A 14,663-nucleotide genomic window follows, 5' to 3' on the forward strand; every position below is an offset into this window, starting at 1 on the left:
AGAGAAATGGTATATTAAATGTACAAGTGGGTATAATAAGCCAGATCCTGTTTCAAACCCAGGACAAGAGGCTGAGAAGCCTATTTAACATATCAAAGTAGACTTGACCTCTAGGTTCTCCTAGCATCCAGTCAGTCCCTACCCATTAAGGGGTATGGCTGGCATACCCCACTCTCTATTTTGAACTCTTCCCCAGGGCTTTAGGCTTGTCCTTCCCCCAGAGGCTCTTTCATATATATGAAACACACACACACACACACACACACACATATACACACACACGAGACAATTTGGTTACCTTTTTTTTTTTTTTTTTTTTTTTTTTTTTGGTATTTTTTGTGCCTTTGTCCTCCTGGATGCTGTACTTGACTCCTCTCCCTCTCTTCCCTTTCCTTTCCTCCACATGGCTCAGGGTCATGACTACTCTCAACTCTCCTAGATGTCCCTACCTCTGGTTATGCTCTCCTTTTTATATACAATAAACTTTCTTATCCACCATAACTAGAAGCAGTCATTTACTTTACTTTTTTCTTCATTCACCTGATGCCCAAACTGGAAGTCGCTTCACCCGCCAAACTTGATTCTAGAGTCTACCTCTTCTTTTTTCCACCTTATCTAACTACAACTCTTCCTCACCTACTCAGTAAATATCTTCTCTCCCTGCTTAACCCTTCTAGGCTGCCTACCACATGAGCATCTCTCATTCATGTCCCTTTGGACCACCTGCCTATGGGCATATCCCTCCTATATTTTTTGAGCCTCATCACATAGGCAATTTTACTTACTAAGACACTTGCACCTCTCCAGTTGTATTCTCTACCTGCTCTGACCTCATCTCTCCTGTTCTACTGGTTGTCACTATAAAGTTCCCGTTTTGTCTTTCACTATGAAAGCCACACCAGTGTACCAGGAAGCTTCTTCTTACCCTACCAGGTCCCCATCATCTGGAAAAGGGTATTTTTTTTCCTGTGATTTGAGGCATTTCTCTCTGACAAATTTCTCTGAACACCAATAATAGAAACAGAATTTATGTTTACAAGTTATCCTCTGTAACCTGTAAGACAGAGGCAGGTAGACCTCTGAGTTCAAGGCCACCCTGGTCTACAGAATGAGTTCTAGGTCAACCAAGACTACACAGAGAAACCCAGTCCCCTAAAACAAATAAACAAAATAAAACAATAATCAAACAATGACCAAAAAAAAAAAAAAAGAAAAGAAAAACCCAAACAAACTACAAGATGTCCCCTGATCTCTGCATATATGCTCTGCCTGGCATACATACAAACAAAAATATACTTTTCAAAAAATGATGCACTTTCTCCCCAATAACTGTTGTTATTGTTTGGAATCAAATACAACAAACACTTATGAATAGCAAAGTAACCTTATTTTATTTCTGTATGTTATTCTCAAGCACACTTTTACAGGATCACTTCCTTTAAGCATTTTGGTGTATTTTATAATGTGTACAAAGAAAAGACAGAATAGTTAACAGGCAATTTCAGATTTCAAATTCATTTCCTTTAAGACTTTGTATTTTTTAAATAAAGGTTTGGCTAGAACAACTCTTCCAGCTTTGGTAATCATTAAAAAAAATACTGTCACAGTAAATTATTTAAGTATAATCCATTTCTATGTAAATATATCACATTTACTTTACCAAGCTTTTAATTATTACTTTTCAAAAGTCTAGTATACTTAAAAATAATAAATAATAGTTAAGGGTAACTATGAGAAACACAAAGTTTAAAAAGCATTAAGTTTATTTTATTTAAATTCTTATAGTTAAGATTTTCACTTAAACATAAATTTTATATTACTTCAGGAAAAAGCAAAATTCTTAAAGGTGTAAAGAACAGAGTTTTACAGTACACTACATTGAATGGCAATTAAAGTCTGAACAGGATAAAAAAAGGTGTTAGAATGTAAAGGAGGTTTCAAAATCCAGTCTGACCTTTGCTTAGGAATAACTAAATTCCTATGTATCTAAACTATTTTAGCATTAAACTTAAATCTAGCATATCTCAGAGGATGTAAAGCACCAATTACTTAACAGTTCTAACTGGATTCCTATGATTCTAAACTATGTTAGCATTGAATCTAGCATATCTCAGAGCATGTAAAATTCTAATCCTATGAATATAACATCTTATAATAAGTATCACTGGCACAAAAAATAAAAGTAGCAGCAGAAACAAATATGAAGTGCCATAAGAGCCAAAGGTGCTGCTTATCTTAAGAAAGTTCTTCCCACATACCAGTAGCTTATAAAAGAAACAAAATGACTGTTTTCTTCAAAACTTGTCAAATCCAATGAGCTGGACTCATTTTATATGTCTTACAAGTAGGAATGCCTTTAAAATGTTACTTCTCAAAAATTAAAATAACCAATTTTTATTTTCTAGCAAATAACAATATATATGCTACCAAAGAAAAAACAAGCTGAGAAGAATAAAAGGTGGTTGAAAATGCCAATTCTATATTCTTAGAGAACTTACTCAGTTTATAAAATATCATAACTTCCTCCATGTTTTCCTTTTCATTAAAAGACAATATTCAGACAAAAATAAAGACCTGGATTTCAATGCTTTCTAGAAAAATCAAGTACAATCCTGAAATTGTATTAAAATATTCTGTCTATAAAAAGCCTTAACTTTTCTTTTTCAACTATCAAGGTTAAGAATTATACCACTGCCACGCAGTGGTGGCGCATGCCTTTGATCTCAGCACTTGGGAGGCAGAGGCAGGTGGATTTCTGAGTTCAAGGACAGCCTGGTCTACAGAGTGAGTTCCAGGACAGCCAGGGCTGCACAGAGAAACCCTGTCTTGACGACCCCCCCCCAAAAAAAATTATACCATTACTTTTACTAAGCTCCTTATTTTCTCTCTAATTCTCCACCTGAGTTTTAGTTTTTCTGAACACCAAGTATACAAATGATAACATATGTCTCTGGGTTGTTCAGGTTATTGTAATTTAAATAATTTCATCAAAGATTTGTTATTTTAAGGAAGAAACAGATATACCTAAAATTTAAATTGCATTTCAATTCCAAACTTATAAAGCACTCCACAAGCCACAATGAACTTCTACAAATCTGCATAACTTAATCTACAGTAGTTCTTGTTTATAGAACAAAACTGCAAGACAAACTACAGAACTTTACAAAACAAGAAAAAGTATGTATTTTCTAAAATTCTGCTGTATTATAGGAGGAAAACAGTAAATACTACAAGCCAAATGAAAATGATGAATAAACAAAAATGAAACAAAGCCAAACCCAGGCAGCACCTTATAATCAGCAGTGGCAGATACTCAAATAATGAGTTGCATTGTCAAAAATCTGAAAATACTAAGACAAGGAAATTATTTCCCTGTTTTCATAGTGAGATATATCAGAAAAAGATCTCATTTATGTTAGCAGTATCTCCGATGCCTGTATTTTCTATCAATGTTTCTTTTCATGTTACTTATATTACTTTTTTCTTAGAAAAATACCACCACCAAGATGAGTAAGGTATGATAGTTAGGTTTCTAAGACTAAAATCTCAACACAGAATCAGGGATTATATTGTTAAAAGAAAATGTGTTTCTCTCACTTCGTAAGTCTTAAAGGATATACAGAATATGCTATTTAATAAAACATAAAGTCAAATGGGAGCAATTCCATATTTATATTCACTTAACAATTTCATAATATTGGAAGTGAACAAGAATGACTGGTTTTTAAAATCAATTTCCTGCTTCAAAGCCAACATCTCTATAGGTTAGCACTATACACTTAGGGCAGGCCAACTTCTTTATGATGCCGCATTATGTGTTGATTCTTTTCTGAAGGTCTCCGGAATCCTTTCTTGCAGTACTCACAGCGGTGAGGATAGTCTTTTGTATGAATGGAGATAACGTGCCGCTTAAAGCCTGAGGCATCTGTGGTGCTATATTCACAGTACTCACACTGATACACCTTCCGGCCACTGTGGGTCTTCATATGCTTTTGAAGCTCACACTGTTGTTGAAATCCCTTTTTACATCTCTTACACTTAAATGGAACATTCTTTGTGTGAACTGAGAGAATATGGTGACTCAGCAGAAATGGATCTGGACTCTTAAACTCACAGTGTCTACATTGGTGCATTTTTTTACTTTTGTGGGTAGCCACATGCTTCTTGAGTTCTGAAGGCCTATGAAACCCTTTGCTGCACATGTCACACTTATGAGGATAGTCCTTTGTATGAACTGAAATTATGTGTCGCTTTAAATCACTTGAGTTTGAACTTTTATGGCTGCAATGTGAACACTGATGTGTTCTGTTTTCTTGGTGTGTAACAGCATGTTGCTGAGCCTCTCTGGTGTCTGAGAAAGTCAGGAGACAGATGCCACACTTCAGAGGTATCTCTCTATTATGCTTAGTTTTTATATGTGTTTTCAAGTTAGAAGAGTCAGCAGACTTGTACTCACAATACTGACACTCATAGGGCTTCTCTCCAGTGTGAACTCGTATGTGCTTTTTGAGTTCTGATGGGTGACGGAAACCTTTGCCACATTCTACACAAATGTGAGGAAATTTCTTTCTGTGGACCATCAAAAGGTGGTGATTCAATAGTGTCTGCTCAGCTGTTTCGTAGTCACAGAACTTACACTTATATGTTTTGTTGGCTCCTTTTTCTTTATGCATTGTTTTGTGAGTACACAAAGTCCCAGCATGAGAAAGATGCTTCCCACAGTCATTGCATTCTGCGGTCTTTTCTGTCTTAATGGTTAGCCTGTGGCTCTCCATGTGATTATGTAAGCTCATCTTCTTGTTGGTACTGTAATCACAGTCAGTACAGTGGTATTTTTTCTTAGCAAGGTATTCAGGGTGGTTTTTTATGTGTCTTTTCAAGAAACTTTTGGTTTTAAATTGTTTCCCACAAAACATGCAAGGATAGACTATTAAAGTTTGTTCATCAGGAGCAACAATTATTGCTGAAAAGGGAAAGAAAAAGGCAAATAATCAAAACTACATTCCTTTTTGTTTCTTCATTAAGTTTAATGTACATTTTCTGAACTTTATCAGTTTTTAATATTCTTGTCACTGATTTTCAACACCTATATTTCAACCATAAGGAAAGAATGTGGCCCACTATGACTGGATTAATTTCATCCCTTCCACTTTAAAAAAAAATTAATGACGCATCATCAAATTAGAGACGTGTAGAAAATAATTTGCAAGTAAAGCTAAATACTTAATTAGGTTCACTATAACCTGAACTTTCAGTGACCTTTGACATTCTTCAACAGTGCTTATAAAAATGTAATACACACAGCTATATTCTCCCTAAATACACATCTCAAAATCAATTCAGAGAAGAGTCACGTCTTGTTAAAAGAGTCACGTCTGCTCTCCTGTCTCTCTAAGATATGTTTGTTTAAATGGTATGGTGGTAGTAAAGGCTTATAATTCCAAGTATTGAGGGGAGAGAGGCAGGAGGATCACAAATTCATTGCCAACTTGACCTGCAAAGGAAGAATATGTCTTCAAAACAAGGACAAAGAAAGAAAAGACTGATTGTTTTAGCTTCACATTAAGCAACAATAACAACACTTTGAGGAAGCTGGATTGCCACTAGTGTGAGGTTAGTCTTGGCGAAAACGTGAGATTCCATTAAAAAAGGATAACACATTTATGGTTTTATTTTTTGTTTAAACAAAACAACCAGAGAGCCTGGTTGGTTTTTGTTTTTGTTTTTTGTTTTTTGTTTTTTTTTTACCAAAGCAAGCTATTCAAGACTGTCAGTGATTGCAAACTAGTATTTTCAAATTCAATGCACAAAAGCTACCTGGAGTTGAACAGTTACAACAAAACAAAACAAACCCAAACCCAAACCCAAAAAAACCAAAAAACAAAACCAAAAAAACCTATCATTATACCCATGTGAACATGCAACAGCCTTTCCTCATATAATTTTAGAATACTCTACACACTATAATTATTTCTTCCTTACCTGCTTGGTACTGTTTGGATTTAGGTCTTTTTTTCTTTTTTGTTTTATGTTTAGGTACTCTGTCAAGGCCACCAGATTCATCCTGTTGCAAGACAGCACTTGCAGTAACATTATGATCTTTTTTCTTTTTTGTTTTATGTTTAGCTACACTGTCAAGGCCACCAGATTCATCTTGTTGTAAGACAGCACTTGCAGTAACATTATAGTCTTCAATTTCATCAGAATCATTATCTAGCAATGTACATCAAAAACATGATATAATATCACAAGATATTAGAAATTATTTATTGACTACTAAAACAATGAAAAGACCCAATTGATAACACCTATTTTATAAAATGGAATTAAGAATATATTTAATTGAAAACTACCTAACATGATATTTTGGCAGTTTGCCAAAACTGTAGTTATAAGCTAATACAAAAGAAAGCAAATTCTGGGTAGAAAATATATGTAATTTTAATTAGGTAAAAGTTAAAAGAAATTTTGAACTACATATTCTGAGTTCCCTATTTTTCAATAATTTACTAAACTTAAAAAAAAACCCACATATTTGTAAGATCTTACCATCTCAGAAACCATTTCTTAATAAATGGGTAAGAGGTTGGAAAGACAGCTTAGTCTTAGTTGATAAAGTGTACATGAGGACTTGAGTTTGAAACCGATAAATATGTTTTTGGCTTTTTAAAAAAGGCTGAATACAGAGATACATTTTGTAATCCTGGCACTGGGAAAGCAGGGACAGGTAGATTTAGCCTAGTGAGCTTCAGGCCAAAGAAAAGCCCCTGTCTCAAAAATCAAAATAGATTGTATCTCCTGAGAAACAACACAAAAGGCTGTCCTTTGGCGTCCATTGTGAAGCAGTTACTATCTTAGAAAGAAGTCTGTGAAGACATAGGATCTTTTAAACAGAGGCAAAACTTTCTGTACTGAGGTGAAGCTCTTGAAGCTCAGGAAGTAACACAAAACAAAAGCTTCAGGAAATCCCTGGAACTGATGAGTCACACTGTATCCCTTTCTCCTTAAACATATTAAGCAGTAGGAAAGGCAGAAAAGAACTGTCAGGCAACTTGAAGAAGTTCAATGTAGGAATGCTACCTGGAAGTGAGAAACACCACCTGAATTGCCTAAAACAGTCTTCCAACTTGTCAAAATGCTTACACAGTAATATCCAGGTTTCCAGATTCATTTGCCATGTTGGAATAGGTTCTAGTAGTGCAATTATCTGTCTTTGGATCATTTCTGTTCCTGTAAGTGAACCCAGATTCCTAAAAATAATCTCAATAAACTCAAGGACTCTCCAAGTTGGACTTCGGTGGTATCCATACTTTGGTCTCTGTCATTGTTTCTGTATCTGGAATGTCTAGACATGCCTTAACATCTCCCCAGGACTAATGCTACACAACTGTCTCTACATACATGAGCACATACATGCACTCACATTCATACACATCCTCACATTCATACACATCCTCACATACATGTACCCCATACCTCAAACAAGAATAACTAATAAGTATTAAAATTTCAAGCTATGCTTACCACAAGCTGCTGTCCACGCAATTGGCAGGAAAGCTGCTTTTATTTCACTGTCATCCATCTGTTGTTCATGCTCAGGAGTACCTGCAGGTGGGCCACCAGCATTTTCATCTCCTGCTTTTACATAAAACTCATTTGTTATTTTAGCCACATCTATACACAAATGATACTTTTTATGACTATGTTTATAATAATCTCAGCAAAAAGTAAACTTCCTTCCATAAAATTATTTTATTTTATGAAAAATATTCAATGAAAAGGAGTACATTCCACTTTTTACTTTCAATAATTTATTTTTATTTGATTTTCAAGCAAAAGTCTTACATAATAATCCTAGGCTATTCTGAAATTCAATTTACCACTCAAAATTCCCCTATTTCAGCCTTGAAAGTGCTAGGTTTACAAGTATATACCACCATGTCTTGGTTTCTTTCTTTTTTTATTTTTTTTAAAGCAACAATTTAAACATGACAAGAACTTCAAGTCTCTGAAGAAAGAAACTGAAGGCCTCAGAAGATGAAAAGATCTCCCATGCTCATGGACTGGCAGGATTAATATAGTAAAAATAGCCATCTGGCCAAAAGCAACCTACAGATTCAATGCAATCCCCATTAAAATCCCAACTCAATTCTTCACAGAGATAGAAAGAGCAATTCTCAAATTTACCTGGAATAACAAAACCCAGGATAGTGACAACTATTCTTAACTGTAAGAGAACTTCCTGGGGAATCACCATCCCTAATTTCAAACTGTACTACAGAGCAATAGTGATAAAGACAGCATGGTGTTGGTACAGTGACATGCAGATAGATCGATGGAATAGAACTGAAGACCCAGAAATGAACCCACACACCTATGGTCACTTGATCTTTGCAAAAGAGCTAAACAATCCAGTGGAAAAAAAGCATATTCAACAAATGGTGCTGATTCAACTGGAGGTCAGCATGTAGAAGAAAGAAAATTGATTCATTCTTATCTCCTTGTACAAAGCTCAAGTCCAAGTGCATCAAGAACCTCCACATAAAACATAATTTAATAGAAGAAAAAGTGGGGAAGAGCTTCAAACACATTGGCACAGGAAAAATTTTCCTCAACAGAACACCAATGGCTCATGCTCGAAGATCAAGAACTAACAAATGGGACCTTATAACATTGAAAAGCTTCTGTTGGGCAAAGGACACGGTCAATAGGACAAAATGGCAACCCACAGACTGGAAAAGGTCTTTACCAACCCTAAATCTGATAGAGGGCTAATATTCAATATATACAAAGAACTCAAGAAATTAGACTCCAGAAAACCAAATGCCTCTATAAAAAATGGGGTACAGAGCTAAACATCAACTGAGGTATCTTGAATGACCAAGAAGCACCTAAAGAAATGTTAAACGTCCTTAGTCATCAGGGAAATGCAAATCAAAATGATCCTGAGATTCCACCCCACACCAGTCAGTGTGGCTAAGATCAAAAACTCAGGTGACAGCAGATGCTGGCAACGATGTAGAGAAAGAGGAACACCCTTCCATTGTTGGTGTGAGTGAAAGCTAGTACAACCACTCTGGAAGTCAAGTCTGGCGGTTCCTCAGAAAACTGGAAATAGTTCTACCTGAATACCCAGCTATATCACTACTGGGTATATATCCAAAAGATGCTCCACCATTATCACAAGGACATGTGCTCCACTATGTTCATAGCAGCCTTATATAGAAGCTGAAAAGAATCCAGATGTCCTTCAAAGAGGAATGGATATAGAAAATGTGGGTACCATTTACACAATGGGTATTACTCAGCTATTAAAAACAATGACTTCATGAAATTCACAGGCAAATGGATGGAACTAGAACATATCCTGAGTGAGGTAACCCAATCACAAAAGAGCACACATGGTAGGTATGTACTCACTGATAAGCAGATATTAGCCAAAAGCTCAGAATACCCAAGATACAACTCACAGACCTTATGAAGCTCAAGAAGAAGGAAGACCAAAGTATGAATACTTCAGTCCTACTTAGACTGAATAAAGGGGGAATAAAATAATCACAGGTTGTAGATACCTGGGAGGGAGAGAGAAGGGGGAGGTAAAGAGGGGGGTGATGATCAGGTGTGGGAGATGGGGATAATAAGTACAGAAGATCACAACATTGAACAGAGGTGTGCAGCAGTGGTGGATGAAGAACTGGGGGTAGCTCCTAGAAAGTCCCTGATGCCAGGGAGGAATGACCCAATGGGATGATCTTAGCTGAAATACCCATCAAAGGGAGAGAAAGCACATAGAGACTATATCCAGTGTATAGTCATTACCCCTGGTTGAGGAGATGGGGCCTCCCACTCATCTCAAAAATATTAATCCACAATTGTGCCTGTCTAAAGGAAATATAGGGACAAAGAGAGGAGCACAGACTGAAGGAAAGGCCATCTAGAGACTGTCTTACCTAGGAATCCATCCCATATGCAGTCCACCAAACCCAGACACTATTGCTGATGCCAGGAAGTGATTGCTGATGGGAGCCTGATGTAACTGTCATCTGAGAGGCTCTGCCAGAGCCTGACCAAGACAGATGCAGATGTTCACAGCCAACCATTGGATTGAGCCAGGGAACCCCAATGGAGGAGGTAGGGGAAGGACAGAAAAAGCTGAAGGGGTTTTCCACAGGAAGAATAACAGTATCAACCAACCAGACCCCCAGAGCTTCCAGGTACTAAACCCCTAACAGAAGGAGGACCAATGGCTCCAGCTGCATATATACCAGAGGATTTCCTTATCTGATATCACTGGGAGAGGAGGTCCTTGGTCCTGTAGAGATTTGAAGCCCCAGCACAGGAAAATGCTAGGGTGGTGAGGTGGAGTGGGTAAGTTGGGGGAGCTCCCTCATAGAGGAAGGAGGAAAGGGGGATGCGACAGTGGGTTTGTGGAGGGGAAACCAGGAAGGGGGATAACATTTAAAATGTAAATAAATAAAATAACAGATATATATATGGTGTGTGTGTGTGTGTGTGTATGCACATGTATATATACATGTATGTATATATAATGTATAGGTATATAAATATATATGTGCATGTATATTATATGTATATACACTTAATACTAGGTTTTAAAAATCAACAGAAAGTTAAATAAATACACATTCTTTCCTTTAAAAATATACTCATGTCCTTTGTTATATGGTAGCATATAATAATCTCCATATAGGGCTGCTATTATACTGCTTGCTCCTAAAAATATTAGAGTTTATAGAAACAAAATTATCTCCATTCAAAGTAAGCCATCTACTTACTAATATCTTCTTCCTTTTGAGAATCACTGGCTGGCATACATGTGCTGTCTCTGGGAACATGAATACTGCTGCACTGATCAGTGACTTCAGCTTCATTACCATTGTCAATCTCACTCTCTACAACATCTATAGTTTCTCCTGTAAGAAAACAAATTATGAAAATTGGAAAAGGATGAACTGGGTATTAGGACTATCCTGTACCTCACTGGTACAAATTGGCATAATTATGCTCTAATTGTATTTTGAGAGAAAAGTTTCATTTTAACAGGAAGGGTGATGTGTAGGAGGAGCCAAGGTAGGAGGAGTACTGAGAGGAAGAAAAGGAGTAAGAAGAGGAGAAGAAGAAGGAGAGAAGAAGCTAGGTGATGAAAGAGAGAAAGAGGGGGGAGACAGGAAGGCAGATATTCATGTATCTCCACCAGTCAAAGATAGTTGTTATATCTAGGTTGGTCAGTGGGTTACATCTCTGATTGAACAATTCCAAACTTATAAAGCCTATGATTAACATTACTTTAAAAAAATGTATAAATGCAAAAAGGAAAAGGGGCCATGGGATAGGGGTTTTCTAAGGGGGGGGCGGGGAATGGGGAAAGGGGATGGCATCTGAAGTATAAATAAATATCTAATAAAAAAAGGAAAGAAAAAAGATTAAAAAAAAAGAAAATTAACTTGGAACTTATTTAATTTACTAGGTTTACCTTTTACACTATCTGCAAATTACATTACAAATGTCTTAAGTTATCATCAAAGACGCTTTCAAAATTTCCAAATTAAATAGCTTTTTAAAAATCTAAGTAATATCATACATCTGCACAAACAAAACAAAAACAGAAACAATCACAATAATGTAGAAAAATACATATAAAATATATACAAATTTATAAATTATATGAAATATATAAATAGTATATAGTTATAACAAACATAAATATTTATTTATAAATTAAAAGTTTTCTTCCTTACCTACATTGTCCTCTTCAGAGTCAGCTTTAAAAATGTATACCTTGATAACTTCAGGAGATGTTCCATCCGATTTACAAGGATCAGTTTCTGACTTTGCATTCATGGTAACTTCAGAGGAACCTTCGTCGGTTTTGCCAGCATCACCCACTAAATAGGAAATGTATTATAAACCTTTACAGTAGATATAAAAACAAAATATGGCACTTTTTTTTCTTTTTTTGAAACAGAGATAAAAAGGGGATGACTAGATTGCTCAGTATTTGATTCAAGTATTTGCTCTGGAGTCTAAAACCTTGATTTGATTCTCAGAACCAATACAGGAGAGAAGTGACTTCTAAAATTTGACTTCTCCTCTGTCATCTTTTCCCTGTAATTGTTCTCATATACACCCTATACACACACTATTGGGTAAATTTCCAAAGAGAATCCTATTTTACCTGGGGCAAGAGATCTGGTTAAGAACACTTGCTGTTCTTGCACAGGACCAAGGTTCCCAATACCCAGATAGGCAACTCACAACCACCACTATCTTCATTCCAGGGGATGCCTTCTTCCATGGGCATGTACATACTCTGGTATGTACACATACACACAGAGCGAGAGCGAGAGTGGAGAGCGACAGACAGACAGACAGACAGACAGACAGACAGAGACAGAGGCAGACAGACAAAGTAGAAGCAGGCAAAATACTAAAATACATAAAGGAAAGTAAATCTATAAAAAATAAGTTTCTTCTTAGAAATAAACCCTCAAATGTGACAAATAAAATTGGGTTATTTCTGGAAATATTAGATGCAAAACACCCTTTTCCTTTCTTCAGTACTCTACGTGAATATAATTAACTCAGGGGCTTATACATAGTAGGTAGGTACTACATCACTAGACTATGTAGCCACATGCAAATAAGTATAGAAGTAATAAATACTAAGCTAAAATGATTAGAACAACTAAACTCTTATATAGCTCCAAAACTTATGAAGACTAAAGAAAGAGCATATTTTCTCACTGACTCATCTATAAATAAAAAGTAGCAACACGGTAAAGTCAGCCAACAGTACTCTTTAAAGTACTATTTTCTTGGCTCTACCTAATATTTATCTTTAAATACAATTTAATCACTTGTATTTCTATGAAAATTTTAGTTTAGAAATGTGTCCTCAGAAGAGTGCTTACCTAACATGAACAAATCCTTGGGTTTCGTCCTTAGCACTGCATTAATTTTGCTAGTGACTTCTATAACTGTTATGCCAACACCAGCCAGTGCAGGCAAAAGTAGTAATAATCAGAAGCCCTTGCTACAAGATGAGTTTTGAGACAAGCCTGGGCTAAAAACTGACTCACTATAAATAAACAAATGACACTTTTTAAAAAGTATCAAAGTATGGTTATCAGAAAAGTACCAAGCAGTGACAACAGACAATGTGTTAAGTTCAGCACAGAAAATATTGCTTAAGTACAAGTATGATCAAAGTAAGTTTTTAAATGCTTATTTTACAAGGTTTATAGACAGAGACAAAGATTTTGAAGTCTCTGAACTTCTAAAAAGAGTTCTGTAGCTTTATTTATCAAATTAGAATCATTTCATATCAATGAATGTAGTATTTCACAAGTGAACATTAAAAGGCAAAAATAAAGTGACATTAAATTTAATTGCTTATTAGGTATCACTGCTTACAGTGAATTTTAAAACCATCTTTTTATCATGGATATTATACCACTAACTGCTTTATTTTTTATGTTTTTAATTTAGTTAAAATATCATTAGAGAGTTTAATTGTGGTATTTCATAAGTACTTTTTCTCCTTTCCTTACTTCATACTCCACCTCCTTCAAAAAATTTAAAGACTCCACTGTATAGGTATAGTATTTTGCTTGCATGTATATATTTGTACCAGGTAGATATATACCTGCAGAGATCAGAAGAGGGTACTGAAAACCCTGAACAGAAGTTATGGGTGGTTGTGAGTTACCAACTGAATGCTGAGAACTGAACTTATGTACTCTGTAGGAAACAAGTGTTCCTAAACATTAAGCTATCTTGTCAGCCCCTCCACACCTTCACTTTCCTGTCCTCCTGCTGCTCCCATTTCTTTCTAGCTATCTTTCTCCTTTCAAAACATCTATTACACCATCCTTTTTAAAATTCTCTCGTCTAATTTCCCATTTAAGACACTGTTTTTTTCTTCTTTGTAGCTCAGTTTCTAGTTTATAATCTACTCTCAAGTACTATATTTGGGTGTGTTTTATGTATGTATACTTGGTATACACACTAACAAGAGACAAAATATATGTTGCATATAACATATAATATGTATTTTATAACATATATATGCACATATATACATTATATGTCCACACACATATATGTATTTACATGGGAAATAAAATTATGACAATCTGACCACACACTTCTGGCCTCCTTGGGCACCAGAGCACACAGTATACAGACATATCTGGAGGCAAAACACCCATATGGATTACACTAATAATTTAAAAAATTATCAAGTTCTTTAAAAAACAGAACAAAAATCAAACTGCAGTGCTGATAATAGAATCCAGGCCTTGTGCTTGGTAGATAAGTACTGCAGTACTTAGCTCTATATGTAGTCCTTTGTAGCCTATGTATCTTAACTTTCCTGAAAAAACAAAAAAGAAACTTTGCTGAGATGTTATAACTTCTTATTTTAAAAAGCCTTTAAAGTAAACTTTATTAATTGCTTATAACTTGAATTACTTTTAACTATCAAAAGAAACATAATATGCCCTATGTATTTTCACACAAGTAAAAAAAATATAGAAATGTTAAAAGATAAATGTTATTTTGAGATAAAATTTGTAATATCTGCAATAATAAAACACACACATATATTTTTATAATAATCATTCTATTAGCTTGTAAATCTT

The 14,663-nt window shown here is 35.4% G+C and overlaps 1 pseudogene; it reads right to left on the minus strand.

Moving 5' to 3' along the window:
* Nucleotides 1–3,779: 3,779 nt before the first annotated feature.
* Nucleotides 3,780–14,663, minus strand: part of LOC117701323 (zinc finger Y-chromosomal protein 2-like) — a 12,898-nt pseudogene continuing 2,014 nt past the window's right edge.

The sequence above is a fragment of the Arvicanthis niloticus genome (assembly GCF_011762505.2).
Source record: "Arvicanthis niloticus isolate mArvNil1 chromosome Y unlocalized genomic scaffold, mArvNil1.pat.X SUPER_Y_unloc_4, whole genome shotgun sequence".
Taxonomy (NCBI): Eukaryota; Metazoa; Chordata; class Mammalia; order Rodentia; family Muridae; genus Arvicanthis; species Arvicanthis niloticus.